Source organism: Protopterus annectens, chromosome 5.part1 (assembly GCF_019279795.1).
Source record: "Protopterus annectens isolate FY-2018-M chromosome 5.part1, PAN1.0, whole genome shotgun sequence".
Lineage (NCBI taxonomy): Eukaryota > Metazoa > Chordata > Ceratodontiformes > Protopteridae > Protopterus > Protopterus annectens.
The window spans coordinates 271,321,089-271,338,333 of record NC_056736.1 but is presented as its reverse complement, the minus strand read 5'-3'; the positions used below and the strand labels follow the sequence as shown (position 1 = coordinate 271,338,333).

At 43.3% G+C, this 17,245-nt stretch overlaps 1 protein-coding gene across 1 annotated transcript in view; it reads right to left on the bottom strand.

Annotated features, from left to right (window-relative positions):
* LOC122803143 overlaps positions 1 to 17,245 on the bottom strand; it is a 768,079-nt gene that overhangs the window by 175,674 nt on the left and 575,160 nt on the right. The window lies entirely within an intron of this gene.

Genomic DNA, 17,245 nt, shown 5'->3' with positions numbered 1-17,245 from the left:
GCCTCCCCCATAGTGTCTTTTTTAGGCAAGGTCTTGAAAACATTACAGACATAAAATTAGCCAATCAGAATAAAATAAGGGTCATGCTGCTAAATGCTAGGAACTTAAAGCAAAACCTGCACTCGCTGGAAGCACTTCTATCATTAGAAGGTGGAGATGTCTGTGCAGTCACAGAAACCTGGTTCAAGGCCTCAGAGAGTACCCTTGGATTTGCAAGGCTGCAATGCCTTCCATACCTTCAGACAGTAAAATAAGCATGTGAAAACCAAAAGAGGCTATGTTTCAATCCATATTAGACATAAATTCATCTCCTGTCTAGTTAGACTAGACAACTCCATGGAGTTACTCGAAGTCCAGGTTATGGTGGGTAAGACCCCCATTCAAGTCATAGCCAGTTAAAGACCCCCTCCATGGGTCACGATGCCCATGAAGCCTACTTGACCAAACGGGAGACAATCCAAATTTTACCAAACACTCTGGTTATGGGGGATTTTAATTATACCACTATCAACTGTGGAACTTCTGCTAGCCCCAACTCAAGTTCTTTGACTTTGTTAATTCAAATGCCCTGGAACAAATTGTTCATACCCTGACAACAGGAACAAATATTCTGGATCTGGTCCTCTCTAACATGTCAAAAAGATGCACTTCCTCAACTGTCGGACCCTCATTAGCTAAATCTGACCACAAAACACTCACCTTCAAACTTGCAGAAATCACAAAGGGTGAAATCTGACTAAAAAAACTTCACCAAGGCAAACTATACCCTCCTAGGTGAAGTTATAAATGCATTCCAAGCCCCACCACAACCCAAGTTAGAAGTGGTAACTACATCAAAGCTTACACTAAAGTCCTGTGCAATCATTTGCTGCATAAGTGTATAAACTCAGCTGTACCAGAAGGAATCAAAGCTAGAGCCCCAAGTAAAAAACAGCTGTCATGGTGGATATCCAGCATCAACAAACTTTACAATAAATGAAAAAAGTTGCTGTCCAAGAAAACAAAGGCAAGGCCCCAACAATGGAAAAGCACCCTCCTCAGCCTCATCAGCCTCAACAGGCAAATAAGACAACTTGTCAAATCCTCCAAGGGTTCCTTTGAGATAAACTTAGCAAGTACAGCCAAGGATACCCATAAGGCCTTTTACAGCTAAGTATGTAGCCTAAAACGAAGGACTCAAGCATATGCAGAACTAGCGACAAATGGTATCATACACACTGATCCCACTGAAGATAGCAAACCTGACAGCTGATGGTTTTGGTGAAAATTTCACTCCCTTATCCCCTCCTAACTTATCACAAACCTTCCCCCTAACCCCCCCACCCTACATATCTGAAGAGCAGGTCCTCAAAGCCTTGTCCAAGGCAAAAAAAAAGTACAGTTGTGTACACTTACCATAAATGTAGATGTTCGAGTGTATTCACTGTTGCAGTCATTACATTTGGGTAATCCTGCTGGCAGGTTGCCCTCAGTCAGCCTGAATTCCAAAGTCTTGGGTCCTGTGTCAGTTGCTGTTGCCCCTTCCCTGATGTCAGGTCGTCAGGGGTATAAAATAAGCAGCCAACGCCATTTTCTTCAGTTTTTCTTGCCCCAGATGTCAGGTGCCCCCTAAAAGGGTAGGCAGAATTTATAAATATATAAAAATACATGCACCAATATAAACTTTACCTTCATCTACAAGCAAATGCACCACATAGGTCGTATAAATCAGAGAAGGAAAGATAAGTTTCAGCAGAAAAAAGGGGGGAAGGCGGGTGGGTAACCTGGACTGCAAAGTACAGTTGTGTACCTACCATAAATGTAGATGTTTGAGTGTATTCACTGTTGCAGTCATTACTCTTGGGTTATCCTGCTGGCAGGCTACCCTCAGTCAGCCAGAATTCCAAAGTCTAGGTCCGGCGTCGGTTGCTGTCGCCTCTTCCCTGACATCAGTGCGCCAGGGGTATAAAAGATACAGCCGACACCATTCTCTTCAGTTTTTCTTGCTCCAGATGTCAGGTGCCCCCAAATTGGTAGGCTGAAAAATATGCCAATAAAAATGCATGCACAAAAATAACATTTCCTTTATCTACAAGCAAATACACCAAATAGGTTGTATAGGAAAGAGAAGTGCAGATAAGTCCCAGCAAAGAAAAGGGGGATGGTGGGTGGGTAACCTGGACTGCAACAGTGAATACACTCAAACATCTACATTTATGGTAGGTACACAACTGTACTATGTTCATCACGTTTCACTGTTGCAGTCATTACTCTTGGGTTGAATCCCATAGCTGAGGATGAGTGGCTGGGCTAAATAGGATTAGGAGAGGCTATGAGGCCCTGCAGAACTGCAGTGACAAAGCCTGCTCTGGACTTAGAGTAAAGAGGTATGTGGCAGTGCTTTGTGAAAGTGTGCACTGAACTCCAAGTTGCAGCCTCTAAGATATCTTTGGTTGGTACTCCTCTGAGGAAGGCTGCTGAAGTGGCTGCTGCTCTGGTGGAATGAGGCATAATGTCCTCAGGCACTAATTTGCCATGTTGAAAATAGCAGAAACGGATGCAATGGCCTATCCATTTAGAAATAGTCTGTTTTAGAGATAGCCTTTCCTTGTGATCCTGCAGCATATGACACTAAAAGTTGCTCAGTCTTTCTGAAAGCTTTAGTTCTGTCCAAGTAGAAGCGTAACTGCCTGTTTATGTCCAAAGAATGCAGAATTTTCTCACCCTTTTTCTGTGGATTTGGATAAAAGGTAGGCAAGTGAATGGTTTGGTTGAGGGCCACACTGGACACCACCTTAGGCATAAATGTAGAGTTTGTCCTCAGAGAAACCCTGTCTGGATGAAAAATGATAAAAGGTTCCACAGCCATGAGTGCTTGTAATTCCGAGAATCGCCTTGCAGAGGTTATTGCTAGGAGCAGAACTGTTTTCCAGGATAAGAATTTTATATCTGTTGTTGATGCTGGCTCGAAAGGAGGCAGTGTGAGTTTTTCCAAAACATAATTGAGGTCCCAGGCCGGAATTGGTGCTCTCCTTGGAGGCCTAATGTTTTTGGCCCCTCTGAGGTACTGCCTTATTAAAGGATGAGAAAAGATAGGTGGTTCCGTATTGTAATGGGCTGAAATGGCAGAGGCATGAATTTTAATTGATGAGAAACAAAGGCCTTTGTTCAGCATCTCAGTTAGGTATTGTAAAATCTGAGGGATATTTGGTACACACGTGTCAATGCCTTGTTCCTGGTTCTAAGCACAGAATCTCTTCCATTTTTCTGCATAAGATTTTCTGGTACTGGGCCTCCTGGACTCCAACATAACATCCATAACAGCTTTTGAAAGAGGAGTGTTCTGAATGGCTACATTATCCACCATGCTGCCAGATTTAAGGTCCTGAGTTGGCTGTGCAGGATCTGATTGTTTTGTTGGGTCAGCAAGTGAGAAGTTTGAGGCAATATCCATGCTGGACCTTGAGGCAAGCTCTTTAGGATTGGGTACCAGTGCGGGCGTGGCCAGTCTGGTGCAATCAGTATGATTTTTGGCTTCTCTTGTCTGACCTTTAGGAGTACCCTGGGAAGGAGAGGCAGTGGAGGAAAGATATATACTGTTAGATTTTTCCAGCTGAAGGATAGGGTGTCCACTTTCCATGCCTGCTTGTGATAAATCCTTGTGCAAAATCTCTGCAAATGGCAGTTGCGAGGGGAGGCAAATAGATCTATGTCTGGGCATCCCCATTAGCTTATTATCATGCTGAAGACTTGTGGATCCAGTTTCCATTCGTGGGGGTCCATGAGGTTTCTGCTTAGTTCATCTGCCAGAGAATTTGTTTTTCCTGGCAGGAATTGTGCTTGCAGGTGAACTCGAAAAGCCAGTGCTGTGTCCCATAAGGTCATTGCTTGTCTGCAGAGGGGGTAGGAATGTGTACCTCCCTGCTTGTTTATGTACCACATGACCGTTGTATTGTCTGTCTTTATCAGTAGCTGTCCTGGATGAAGCAGATCCTTGAAAGCTGTCAGGGCATTTTGAACAGCTAGCATCTCTTTTTGATTGATGTGAAGATGCATCTGGTTTGCATGCCATGTGCCCTGAATACATTTTCCTGCCATATGGGCCCCCCAGGCATAATCTGGTGCATCCGTTGTCAGTGTCTGTCTGGCTGTGGGTAAACTGAATGGCAGACCCTTGTTGTGGTGACAGGCTTCTGCCCACCATCGAAACTCCTGTTGCAGGCAGGGAATGAGTGCAATTACTGTCTCCAGGCTGTGGCAATGCTGAGTCTAAACAGTTTTTAGATACCATTGTAGTTTCCTCATATGTAGTCTGGCATATGGAATTAGTAGAATGCAGGATGCCATGAAACCCAAGGCCTGCAGGATTTTCCTTGCAGATAAGTGGGTTTTTGTTGTCAATTTCCTGAAGTAAGAAGTCAGTTGCTTTTGTTTGACTGGCGTGAGATAAGCCATCTGGGCAGTTGTATTTAAGCTTGCACCCAGGAATATTATCTCTTGAGAGGGCACTAGTTTTGATTTCTTTTCGTTTACTGTGTACCCTAGGCCAATTAGTAATCTTTTTACAAACGCCAGATGCTTTAGAAGAATGTCTTTGTTCTCTGCTTGAATTAGGCAGTCGTCCAAGTAGGGATATATCTGAATTCCTTTTGTCTGCAAAACGCAATTACTGGTGCCAGGCATTTTGTGAAGACCCTGGGCGCAGTAGATAAGCCAAACGGCAGTGCAGAGAATTGGTAATGCACTGAGCCAGCTATGAATCTGAGGTATCTTCTGTATGATTGTCTGATTGGGACATGCAGGTATGCCTCTTTTAGGTCCAAAGTTAAGAGCCAAGCCTTCTTGCCCAGCATGGGCAGTAGCTGCTGTAGAGTCAACATCTTGAATTTTGGAACTTCCAGAAACTTATTTAATATAGACAGGTTTAGTATTGGTCTCCAGGTTTTGTCCTTTCTGGGTACTAAGAAAAGTCTGGAGTAAAATCCTTGCCCCTGCTCTTGTTGTGGTACTTGCTGAATTGCCCTCATGTCCATGAGGGCTGTAATTTGTTTTTGTGCCTCTGCCCATTGATTGTGTGGCAGGTCTGGCATACCTTTTGACCTTGGTAGAGTGTGAAAATGGAACCTGTAGCCTTGGGACACTATGTTCAGGACCCATTTGTCTTGGGTAACCATTTGCCAATTTGATGAAAAAAGTGCTAGTTTTCCCCCTAAGGGGGCTGCCAAAAGAAAAGTGCTTGGATCTAGTAGAGGAAAGTCACTGGGACTGTTTCCTGTAAGGTTGTGATTTGTCTTCTCCGCTTTTGAAGGTAGGAGCACCCCATTGTTTAGGCCTGTATGGGCCTTAGGGCTGAGATCTGCCTCTGGGATGCCTGTATCTGTCTCTTTGTGGTCTGTCTGACACTGGAAAGGACAAATTTTTAGAAGGCCAGTCCCTGCTAAACCTGGGTGGCTGTACCTGTAAGAAATCCTTGACTGTCTGCATGGATTTTGCTTTATCCTCCATTTTTTTCAACACCTCTTCTGCTTTAGTACCAAACAAAATATCATGATGTAATGGTGCATCTAATAATTTTGCTTTAACATGATCAGGCAGATTCTGTTCCTTTAACCAAGCATGCCTTCTAATAACAGAACCTGTAACAGTGGCCCTGCAAGAGGCCTCCTGTGAATCATAACCACATTGCAAAGTATGCTTTCCCACTTGTTCAGCTGCATGCAATAAATCCTGCAATTCCTTGTTCTCTGAACATTCAGTATTTGTCAACAATTTCTGTTTAAGCAGTGACATTAAATATTGCTGATATTTAAGCATATGAAACTGACAATTTAAAGCCCTTACAGCCAAGGTAGCAGAAGTGTAGACTTTTTTTCCCCATCTGTCTACAGCCCTAGAATCCCTATCAGAGGGGACAGGGTTTTTTGCAGTGGAAGCTTTAACCCCTTTGGGACCCTGAGATATAGTTTCTGGGTCAGCAGCAGGGTATTTATATAGGAATGTATGAGAATCCGGGACCCTGTAGTATCTGTCTGGCTTAGCAGGTGCAGGGGGTAAAGAGTCAGGGGACAGGCCGGACTCTGAAAATACATCATCTACAATGTCTAGAGCAGGTGGAATAGCAAAGGGTCTGTGCTGAGGAAGTAGCAGAAAGTCTCTGAGCCTTTTCTTAGATTCAGAATAATCTTGGCTCTCCCAGTGGAAATGCTCCCTCATGGTATGCAGGGTTTCCTCAAAAGAATAATCCTCAGGAGGAGAGCCTGAAGGAATGGATTCTTCAGCATCAGAATCCTCATAGGGAAGCATGGAATAATCCTGTTCAGAAGAGGAATCAGAGGAAATAGAAACCTGATCAGAAGAATCATACTCTGTCTCTTGCCTAGGCCTCTTATCAGGAAGGGGATGGGAGCCCCTGATCAAAGTAATTAGGTCTTCGGCCATTTTGAGCATCTGTTTTTTAGGCATGGAAGTCTGAGTAGGAGAATGCTGTACTTGTTTCTTTGTCTTTAGAGCTGCTTTAGTCTTTGTCTTTGAAGCTGAAGATGGCTTAACATATAGTTGTGTAGGTCTGAAGACACCCTCAGAAGCCGATGCCTGCTCAGTGGCTCCAGACCCATCTGAGGGAATGATTTACGAGTGTCCAATACCTTGAGTATCCAGAGGCCCAGTCGGCTCCACGTGGGAGTCGGAAGCTGCCTGTGGCTCTGAGGTAGCGAGCGCCAGGGGCTACGAAAGTGCCTCACTGAGAACCGGTGAACCGGCGACTGGCCTAGCAGAGGCCTCATCGTCGGTTTTGGACCTCGGATGCCTATCCTTTTCCTTGTCCTTGCATTTTTTGTAAACTCTGGTTGTCGGCTGTTCCGACGGCATTATATAATTAATCTTCGGCCAAAGAAATGAAATGCAAAATTGAACCGGCGCTTAATAGTGCGTTGATTAAATCTAGCACAAAACGGACAGCTAGCAACGTTGTGATCAGGGCTAGGCAAGGAATACAGTAAGAGTGAAAATCCTTATGAGGTATTTACTTCCCACAAGAAATACAATTGTTAACTTTTTCTGACATCAGTCTGGAGAAAGAAAAAAGTTTCCCCAACGGGGTACTTAGCTTTAATGAAGACTTCGGTTCTGAAATTCAGATTTGAAAATCTCAGGAGTTGGCCGACCGGCACTTGCGAATTGCTTTTGCTTCGGGCAACTCATGGCAAGAAAGACTGGAGAAAATGGCGTTGGTTGCATCTTTTATACCACTGGCGCACTGACGTCAGGGAAGAGGCGACAGCAACCGACGCCGGACCCAGAATTTGGAATTCTGGCTGACTGAGGGTAGCCTGCCAGCAGGATAACCCAAGAGTAATGACTGCAACAGTGAAAGATGATGAACATTAGTGAATACACTCGAACATCTACATTTATGGTAGGTGTACACAACTGTACTATGTTCTTCATGTTTCACTGTTGCAGTCATTACATTTGGGTAGAGTCCCAAAGCTATGGTTGGGAGGCTGGAGCTAAACAGCATTAGGAGCAGCTATGAGGCCCTGCAGAACTGCAGTGGCAAAGCCTGCCCTGGATTTAGAGTAGAGTGGCAGATGATAGTGCTTTGTAAAGGTGTGCACTGAACTCCAAATAGCCTCTAAAATGTCTTTGGTTGGTACTCCCCAGAGGAAGGCCACTGAAGTGGCTGCAGCTCTGGTTGAATGTGGCCTAAAGCCCTTAGGCACTGGCTTGCCATGCTGTGAATAGCAGAAATGAATGCAGTGGCCTATCCACTTTGAAATAGTCTGCTTTGAGATAGCCTTTCCTTGTGATCCTGCAGCATATGCCACTAGTAATTGCTCTGTCTTCCTGAAAACTTTGGTTCTGTCCAAGTAGAATCTAAGCTGTCTGTGTACGTCCAAAGAATGCAGAATTCTCTCCACCTTGTTCTGTGGATTTGGATAAAAAGTTGGCAGATGAATAGTTTGGTTAAGAGCCACACTGGACACCACCTTAGGCATAAATGTTGGGTTTGTCCTCAGAGAAACCCGGTCTGGATAAAAAGTGATAAAAGGTTCCACAGCCATGAGTGCCTGTAGCACTGAAACTCATCTTGCAGAAGTTATTGCTAGGAGCAGAACTGTTTTCCAAGATAAAAACTTTATATCAGCAGTAGCAGCTGGCTCACAAGGAGGCAGGGTGAGTTTTTCCAAGACATAGTTGAGGTCCCATGCAGGCATTGGTGATCTCCTTGGAGGCCTTAAATTTTTGGCTCCTCTGAGGTACTGCCTTAACAATGGATGAGAAAAGATTGGTGGCTCTGTATTGTAATGAGCCGAAATGGCAGAGGCATGAATTTTAATAGATGAAAAAGATAGGCCTTTGTCCAGCATCTCAGTTAAGTATTGCAAAATCTGAGGAATATTTGGTACAGCTGTATCAGTTCCGTGTGCCTGGTTCCAAGCACAGAATCTCTTCCATTTTCCAGCGTAAGATTTTCTAGTACTAGGCCTTCTGGCTTCCAAAATGTCATCCATCACAGCTTTACTGAAGGGTGTGTTTTGTATGACTACATTATCCGCCATGCTGCCCGGTTTAAGGTCCTGAGTTGGCTGTGCAGGATCTGATTGTTTTGCTGGGACAGTAGATGAGGTATTTGAGGTAAGGTCCAAGCTGGGCATTGAGACAAGTTCCTTAGGATTGGATACCAGTACTGGCAGGGCCAGTCTGGGGCAATCACTACCATCTTCGGCTTCTCCTGTCTGACCTTTAAGAGTACCTTGGGGAGGAGAGGCAGTGGCGGAAAGGCATATACTGACAGGTTTTTCCAACTGAAAGATAGGGCGTCCACTTTCCATGCTTGTATGTGATAAGTCCTAGTGCAGAATCATTTTAGTCGGTAGTTGTGAGGGGAGGCAAATAGATCTAAGTCCGGGTATCCCCATTTCCTTGTTATCATGTTGAAGACTTGTGGATCCAGCTGCCACTCGTGGGGATCCATGAGGTTTCTGCTTAGTTCGTCTGCCAGAGTATTTTCCTTTCCTGGCAGGAATTGTGCCTGCAGATGCACTTGGTAAGTCAATGCTGTGTCCAACAGAGTCAAGGCTAGTCTGCAAAGGGGGTAAGAATGTGTGACCCCCTACTTGTTTATATACCACATGACCATGGTGTTGTCTGTCTTTATCAGTAGTTGCCCCGGATGAAGTAGGTCCTTGAAGGCTGTCAGGGCATTTTGAACAGCTTGCATCTCTTTTTGATTAATATGTAGATTGCATTTGGTTTGAGGACCATGTGCCCTGAATGCACCTTCCTGCCATGTGGGCCGCCCAGGCATAATCTGATGCATCCGTTGTTAGTGTCTGCCTGGCTGGGGGTAATGTGAATGGCTGTCCCTTGTTCTGGTGACAAGCCTTCGCCCACCATCGAAACTCCTGTTGCACGCAGGGGATGAGGGTAATCATTGTTTCCAGGCTGTGGCACTTTTTAGGTACCATTGAAGTTTCCTCATATGCAGTCTTGCATATGGAATTAGTAGGGTGCATGATGCCATGAAGCCAAAAGCCTGCAGAAGTTTTCTTGCAGATAACTGGGTCTTTGTTGCCAACGTTTTGAAACAGGTAGTCAGTTGCCTTTGTTTGTCTGGCATGAGATAAACCATCTAGGCAGTTGTATTTAAGCTTGCACCCAGGAATATTATCTCTTGAGAGGGTACTAGTTTTGATTTCTTTTCGTTGACTGTGTACCCTAGGCATGTTAGAAGTCTTTTCACAAACTCCAGATGTTGTTGAAGAATGTCCTCGTTCTCTGCTTGAATTAAACAATCGTCCAAGTAAGGATATATTTGTATTCCTCTTTGTCTGCAGAATGCAATTACTGGTGCCAGGCACTTTGTAAAGACCCTGGGCGCAATAGATAAGCCAAAGGGCAGTGCAGAGAATTGGTAATGCATTGTGCCAGCCTTGAATCTGAGGTATCTTCTGCATGATTGTCTGATTGGGACATGCAGGTATGCCTCTTTTAGGTCTAAAGTTACAAGCCAAGCATTCTTGCCCAGCATGGGCAGAAGCTGCTGCAAAGTCAACATTTTGAATTTTGGTATATCCAGGAATGTGTTCAGAATAGATAGGTCCAGCATTGGCCTCCAGGCCTTGTCCTTTCTGGGTACCAAGAACAGTCTTGAGTAAAATCCTTGCCCCTGCTCTTGCTCTGGTACTTGTTGAATGGCCCCCATGGCCATGAGGGATGAGACTTGTTTTTGTGCCTCTGCGCATTGATTTTTTGGCAGATCTGGCCAACCGTTTGCTCTTGGCAGGGTATGGAAACGGAACTTGTAGCCTTGTGACACTATATTTAGAACCCACTTGTCCTGGGTTATAATGTGCCAATTTTGAGAAAAAAGTGCTAATTTCCCCCTAAGAGTGTGCCAGGAGATAAGTGCTTGGTGCAAGCAGGGGAAAGTCATTGGGACTGTTTCCTGTATGGTTGTGATTTGTTTTCCCCAATTTTGGAGGTAGAAGCACCCCATTGCTTTGACCTGTATGGACCTTGCACCTGGGATCTGCCTCTAGGGCATCTGGATCTGCCCCTTTGAGGTCTGTCTGACACAGGAAAGGACCAATTCTTTGTAGGCCAGTGTCTACTAAACCTAGGTGGCTGTACTTACCTCTTCTGCCTTAACACCAAACAAAGTATCATGCTGTAAATGTGCATCTAATAATTTAACTTTGACATCATCAGGCAGATTTTGTTCCTTTAACCAAGCATGCCTCCTAATTACAGAACCCGTAACTGCGGCCCTGCAGGAGGCCTCCAAAGAATCAAAACCACATTGCAAAGTATGCTTTCCAACTTGTTCAGCTGCATGCAATAAATCCTGCATTTCCTTGTTTTCTGCACATTCAGAGTTTAACAACATTTTCTGTTTAAGCAATGCCATGACATGTTGCTGATATTTGCGCATATGAAACTGACAGTTTAAGGCCCTTATAGCCAAGGTAGCAGATGTGTAAACCTTTTTTCCCCACCTATCCAGCACCCTAGAATCTCTGTCAGAGGGGGTAGGGTTTTTTGCAGCGGAAGCCTTAACTCCTTTGGGACCCTGTGAAATAGTTTCTGGGTCTGCAGCAGGGTTTTTAAAAAGGAATTTATGAGAGTCAGGGACCCTGTAGTATCTGTCAGGCTTAACAGGAGCTGGAGGTAAGGAGTCAGGGGTCAGACTAGACTCCGAAAACACATCATCTACAATGTCTTATACAGGTGGAATGGAGGCCTGTGCTGAGGTAGTAAAAGGAAGTCCCTAAGCCTCTTTTTAGATTCTGAACAATCTTGGCTCTCCCAGTGGAAATGCTCCCTCATGGTGTGCAAGGTTTCCCCAAAAGAATAGTCCTCTGGAGGAGAAGCTGAAGGTATAGATTCTTCAGCATCAGAATCCTCATAGGGGGGAAGAGAATATTCCTGATCAGAAGAGGAATCAGAAGAAATAGAAACCTGATCTGAAGATTCATAGTCTGTCTCTTGCCTAGGCCTCTTATCGGGAGGGGGATGGGAACCCCTGATCAAGGTAATCAAGTGTTCGGCCATTTTGAGCATCTATTTTTTGGGCATAGAGGCCTGACTCCGTGGCTCTTGACTTTGTTTCTTTGCTTTAGAAGGTGCTTTAGTCTTTGCCTTTGAAGCTGAAGTCGGTTTAATGTAAAGATGTTTAGGTCTGAATACACCTTCAGAAGCCGGTGCCTGCTCAGCGGCTCTGGACTCATCTGAGGGAATAGTGTCCGAGGCTCCAATACCTTGAGTTTCCAACGGCATAGCCGACTCCACGTGGGAGTCGGTAGCGGCCTGCGACTCTAAAGTAGTGGGCGTCAGGGGCTGCGAAAGCGCCTCACTGAGAACCGACGAACTGGCGACTGGCTTAGGAGAAGCTTCGTCATCGATTTTGGGCCTCGGTTGTTTCTCTCTCTCCCTTTCTTTGCATTTTTTGTGAACTCCGGTAGTCGGATGGCTATCCGACGACATTTCTGGATAATTAAACCAGTGTCCAAAACAGTTTAAGGCAAAATCATACAGACGCTTAATAGTGCATTGGTTAAATCTAGCACAAAACTGACAACCTGAAACGTTGTGATCAGGGCCTAGGCAAGGAATGCTTTCTACAAGAAATACAATTATTTACTTTTTCTGACATCGGTCTGGAGCAAGAAAAAAGTTTCCCCAATGGGGTACATAGCTTTATCGAAGACTTCGGATCTGAAACTCGAACATGAAAATCTCAGGAGTCAGCCGACCGGCACTTGCGAACTGCTTCTGCTTCAGGCACCGTGCGGCAAGAAAGACTGAAGAAAATGGCGTCAGCTGCTTATTTTATACCCCTGACGACCTGACGTCAGGGAAGGGGCGACAGCAACTGACGCAGGACCCAAGACTTTGGAATTCAGGCTGACTGAGGGCAACCTGCCAGCAGGATTACCCAAATGTAATGACTGCAACAGTGAAACACGAAGAACATTACTGCCTCTATGGGACCAGATGACATCCCAGGCTGTCTTCTAAACAGGCTAAAACATGAACTAGCATCACCAGTAAGTAACTGCAGCCTAACCACAGGCTTTTTTTCCTATGGAATGGAGAACAGCAACAATTATTGCCCTCCAAAAAGGTGGCCTAGCAACAGACCCACAGAATTATAGACCCATAAGCCTGACCAGCCTCATCTGTAAGGTCATGGAATGTCTCATTATGGATCTCATAAATAAACACATAGGCATCCTCCAAACCCTGGATCCCACCCAATTTGGCTTCATCAAGGACAGATCCTGCCTATTAAACCTGGTGGACTTCTTTGAAAATGTGACCAGAGCCACTGACGAAGGCAGATCTGTGCAAACAGTATACCTTGACTAGGCAAAGGTGTTCGACAAAATTCCACATTCAGGCATTACCAATAAATTGGCAAACTGAATGTACACCCCTTCGGTGTAAGATCAGTTGGCAACTGCCTCACAAAACGGACACACACTATCAAATTGGGTGACTCCACTTCAACCAGCAGACCTGTTACCAGTGGGACAGGGCTCAGTGCTGGGCCCCCCTACTGTTTGGTATATACTTCTCAGAAGTTCAGGTCAAAACTAAGGAGTTGTGGCTGGCCATGTTTGCAGACAACTGCAAACTAGGTGCAATCACTGAATCCCCAAATGATGTTGGTATATTTCAGGAGGGTCTCACACAGACCAACAACTGGTGTATTAGTTCCGGTCTCAAACTGAATGCAAAGAAACACATCATCATTCCCTTCAGCACAAATAATGCCCCCTCACACTATCAAATAAACAACAATACCCTAAGTACCACAAACTGGTAAGGGACCTGGGATCACAAGTTGACTGCAACTTTAACTTCAACCACCATGTGTCTACTGTAGTAAGCAAGGCTTTCTACGTAGCACACTTGATTAGCAAAGGCATCACCTCGAGAGCAAAAGAGGTTATAACCCTACTATACTCAGCAGTAATCTGCCCCATAATTGAGTATAATGCCCCATTTGGCATGTACCATACAAAGTATAGATCAGAGTGTAGATAACTCTTTAAAAAGCTTTCCAGTCAGCAGGCACATGCATATAAGTAATGAGCATGTGCAAGCTATAGTGCCAATTTGAGTAAGCAGCCAAAGTGGAAGCATGCAAGTGTACAGTCAGTTAGTTAGATAGCTCATTTAAGTTTAATGTTCCCGCTATTCATCCTGCTGTGTTTCATATAAGACAAAGACAAGCATCTGGAGCGTTTATCCCCAGGCATCTGCTGAAAATTCACTTCGTTCCAAGTCAGACTTTCCTGGTTAACAAATGTTTAATAAATAAATAAATAAAATAAACTACTTAAATGAACACTTATACCTCAGCATGTTCTTATTATACACAAGAAGAGTGACATGGTGTCAGAATGGGATCCAGAGTTACAGCCATAAGGCAACCAGTTAAAGTTGGAGGAATATGTGGAAGTGGATGATCCCTACTGCTCAAAGATTCACAAAACAAGTCAGAAACAAATTCCAGGTACTAAAACTTGCTTAAATGATTTCTTTTGCTACGAATATAAAACAAATTACTCGAAACACTCAAAACGCATTTCTTAGTAAACAAAATGTCTGATACTGTGACATAATGATAAAAGTATTTGAAATAATTATGAAAACGTTTGAAGCATTATCAGAATTACATGAAATGTATAAAAAAGGGAAAACGACCACATTTTTCGCTATATGCTACTGTTTTGTATTAACTAAAGCTATTCAAAATATCCGAGGTGTGCAAAGTGTTTGGCAAGTGTGTGCAGTATTACAGTGTAGTTATTTTGCAAAGTACGGCCATTTCAAAGCATATTTTGCAAAGTAAAGTCATTTCAAGGTATATTTCAGTATTTCAAAGAGCTTCTCATGCATTTCAATATTATTACAAGTACCTGGTGTGTGCATGAATGTTTGTACATAATTACAAGGGCCATTTTGCATTGTGTTTTACTATAAATCTGTGGGCATGGCAGAAGAATTTTGCAGACCCACACCACTTGTGTTTGATAACAATACTGCAGAGAATTGGAGAGTGTTTGAGCAGGAATACAATATTTTCATATAGGCTGCTTTTTCTGACAAAGATGCATGTACAAATGCATTTATTTTGCTTAATTTAGCTGGTTCAGAAGCCACTGAACGAGAGCGTTCATTTGTGTATGGACCTGCTTTATTTGCAGGGGAGGGGGAACCGCCATATTGTGATACCGGTTATAACAAAGAAAGACCATGAGTGCTTAAAATGTAAATTTCGAGAAATGCGTAACCCCAAAATGAATATTACAATGGAAAGGCACTTATTTTACACAAGGGAAAACTTTTGCAGCATATACAACTGACTTGAGAAATAAGGCTAAAATATGCAGATTTGGTGATTTGAGATATGAGTTGATAAAAGACAGGCTTGTATGTGGTATTAATAATGACACTGTGAGAAAGATTTTGCTTCAAGACAGTGATTTAACTTTGAATAAGGCCCTTGAGACTTATCAGATATACGAGCTTACAGAAAAGCATACAAGTACGCTAACAAATGAGAATAGCAATGCAAGATACGGTGACAAAGCTAAAGTAGATAGTATGCAGCACATGGTTAAAAGAAGCAGCTACAGTAGATAGTATGCAGCATGTGGTTAAAAGAAGCAGGCCCAAGCACATGGCAGCTACTGCAGTTCCTGTAATAGTCCCTGGGAAACCCCAAGTCTTTCCAGCAAATTCTAGGACATGCTCAGTGAAACACAGGGGTGACTCAGCAAAACCCACAGCAAATCTCATAGTCAACTGTCATAATTGTGCTAAAAATCATGAACCCAAAAGAGAAAAGTGCTTAGCTTTTGGTCTGCACTGCCATTCTTGCAATAAATGGAATCATTTCAAAAGGTTTTGTAAATCAAATAAGGCACAATCTTTTATTAAAAGAGGGCATTCCAAGAGACAATCTGATCATTTAGAAAGCTGCAACCTTACTTTTTATGTTGATGGTACATCTGTGCTGGGTGAAACAGTCAATGCAGTAGATTTGTGGGCAAAGAGTGAAATCTTTTGTACAGTTTGAATTAATGGGATCACGTAGAGCTCAAAGTAGATACTGGCTCAAAGTGTAATGTTATGTCAGCAGAAACATTTGCTACAGTAAAAGCTGCAGAACAACTTAATTTGACAAAGTGTGCGACGCTTGTTGCTTATGGTGGTGAAGAAATTCAAACTGAAGGCTCAGTAATGCTTTTATGTTACTCAGCTAGGAACAGCTATGACTTACAATTTTTTGTAATCAAGAGACATGTGCAGTCATTGGCAGGCTTCAGAGGCAGTTTGAGAATTGAGAATTGGTCTGATTTCACTTAATGAAGAGATTCACCATGTAAGCTTGAATGACAACAGCTCAAATTTCACCCAAACTATTTTTTCAGAGTACAGTGATATTTTTGCAGGCAAACTAGGCAAACTACCAGTTGTGTACTCCATGAAGTTAGACCCAGATGTCAGCCCAGGTATCAGGCCAGCATGGAAAGTTCCAGTAGCTATGCAGAACAGAATGAAAGCCAAGCAAGACAAACTGGTGTAGCAAGGTGTAATTTGTCCACTAGGTTCTTCTACCCCTACTAAGTGGATCTCTTCCATGGTAGTAGCTCATAAGAAAAGCTCAGATGATATCAGAATATGTATTGATCCACGAGATTTGAACAAAGCTTTAAATACATCTCATCATCCTATGCACACAGTTGAAGAGGTTGCTGCCCTCATGCCAAATGCCACCCTTTTTTCTGTCTTCAATGCTAAGAGGTCATTTTGGCAAATTTCGCTTGACCACAAATCTTCATTACTAACCACATTTGGTATTCCATTTGGAAGGTGCAGATTTCTGAGAATGCCATTTTGGATAAATTCTGCCAGTGAAGTCTTTCAGCGTGCAGTGGAGTACATTTTTTCTGGCTATCCATGTGCTTTTATAGTAGATGATATTCTAGTAGGAAGCAATGGTGAAATCAAACATGACAGAATCCTCAAGAAAGTTCTAGAAAGAGCACGTAATATGAATCTTAAGCTGAATCCTCAGAAGTGCTATAAGAAGTTTTTTATGTTGGTCACTTTGTTTACTAGTTCAGGCTTATGACCAGATCCTTCTAAGCAAACAACAATTCTCAAGATGCCAGCTCCGGGCAGTGTACAAGCCCTACATTGTTTTCCTGGCATGGTCAACTATCTAGGCAAGTTCATTCCAGACTTCAGCCAACTTTCAGCACTATTACAAGAGCTGACACGCAAAGATATAATTTAATCATGGTCAGAGCAACACCAAAGAGTATTTGATGTCCTGAAACAGAAAATTACCAGTCCTACTATAATGTTCACAAACCAGTTACTCTTTCCTGTGATGCTTTTATGTTTGGTGTAGGTGCAGTCATTCTTCAAGAGGGTAGACCAGTTACCTTTGCATCGAGAACTCTTACCCAGACCGAGATGCAATATGCCCAGATTGAGAAAGAGCTTTTGGCAATTGTGTATGCATGTTCAAAGTTCTATGATTATATTTATGGTCGACCTATCCAGATTGACACTGACCGCCAACCTCTAGTCACTATTTTGAGAAAGCCTATGCATACAGCTCCAGCTAGATTGCAATGCATGATGCTCAAATTACAAAAGAACAATTTTAATTTTGTTTACATAAAAGGCAAACTTCTTTATCTTGCTGACATTTTATCCAGATCGCCCAGAAAAACCA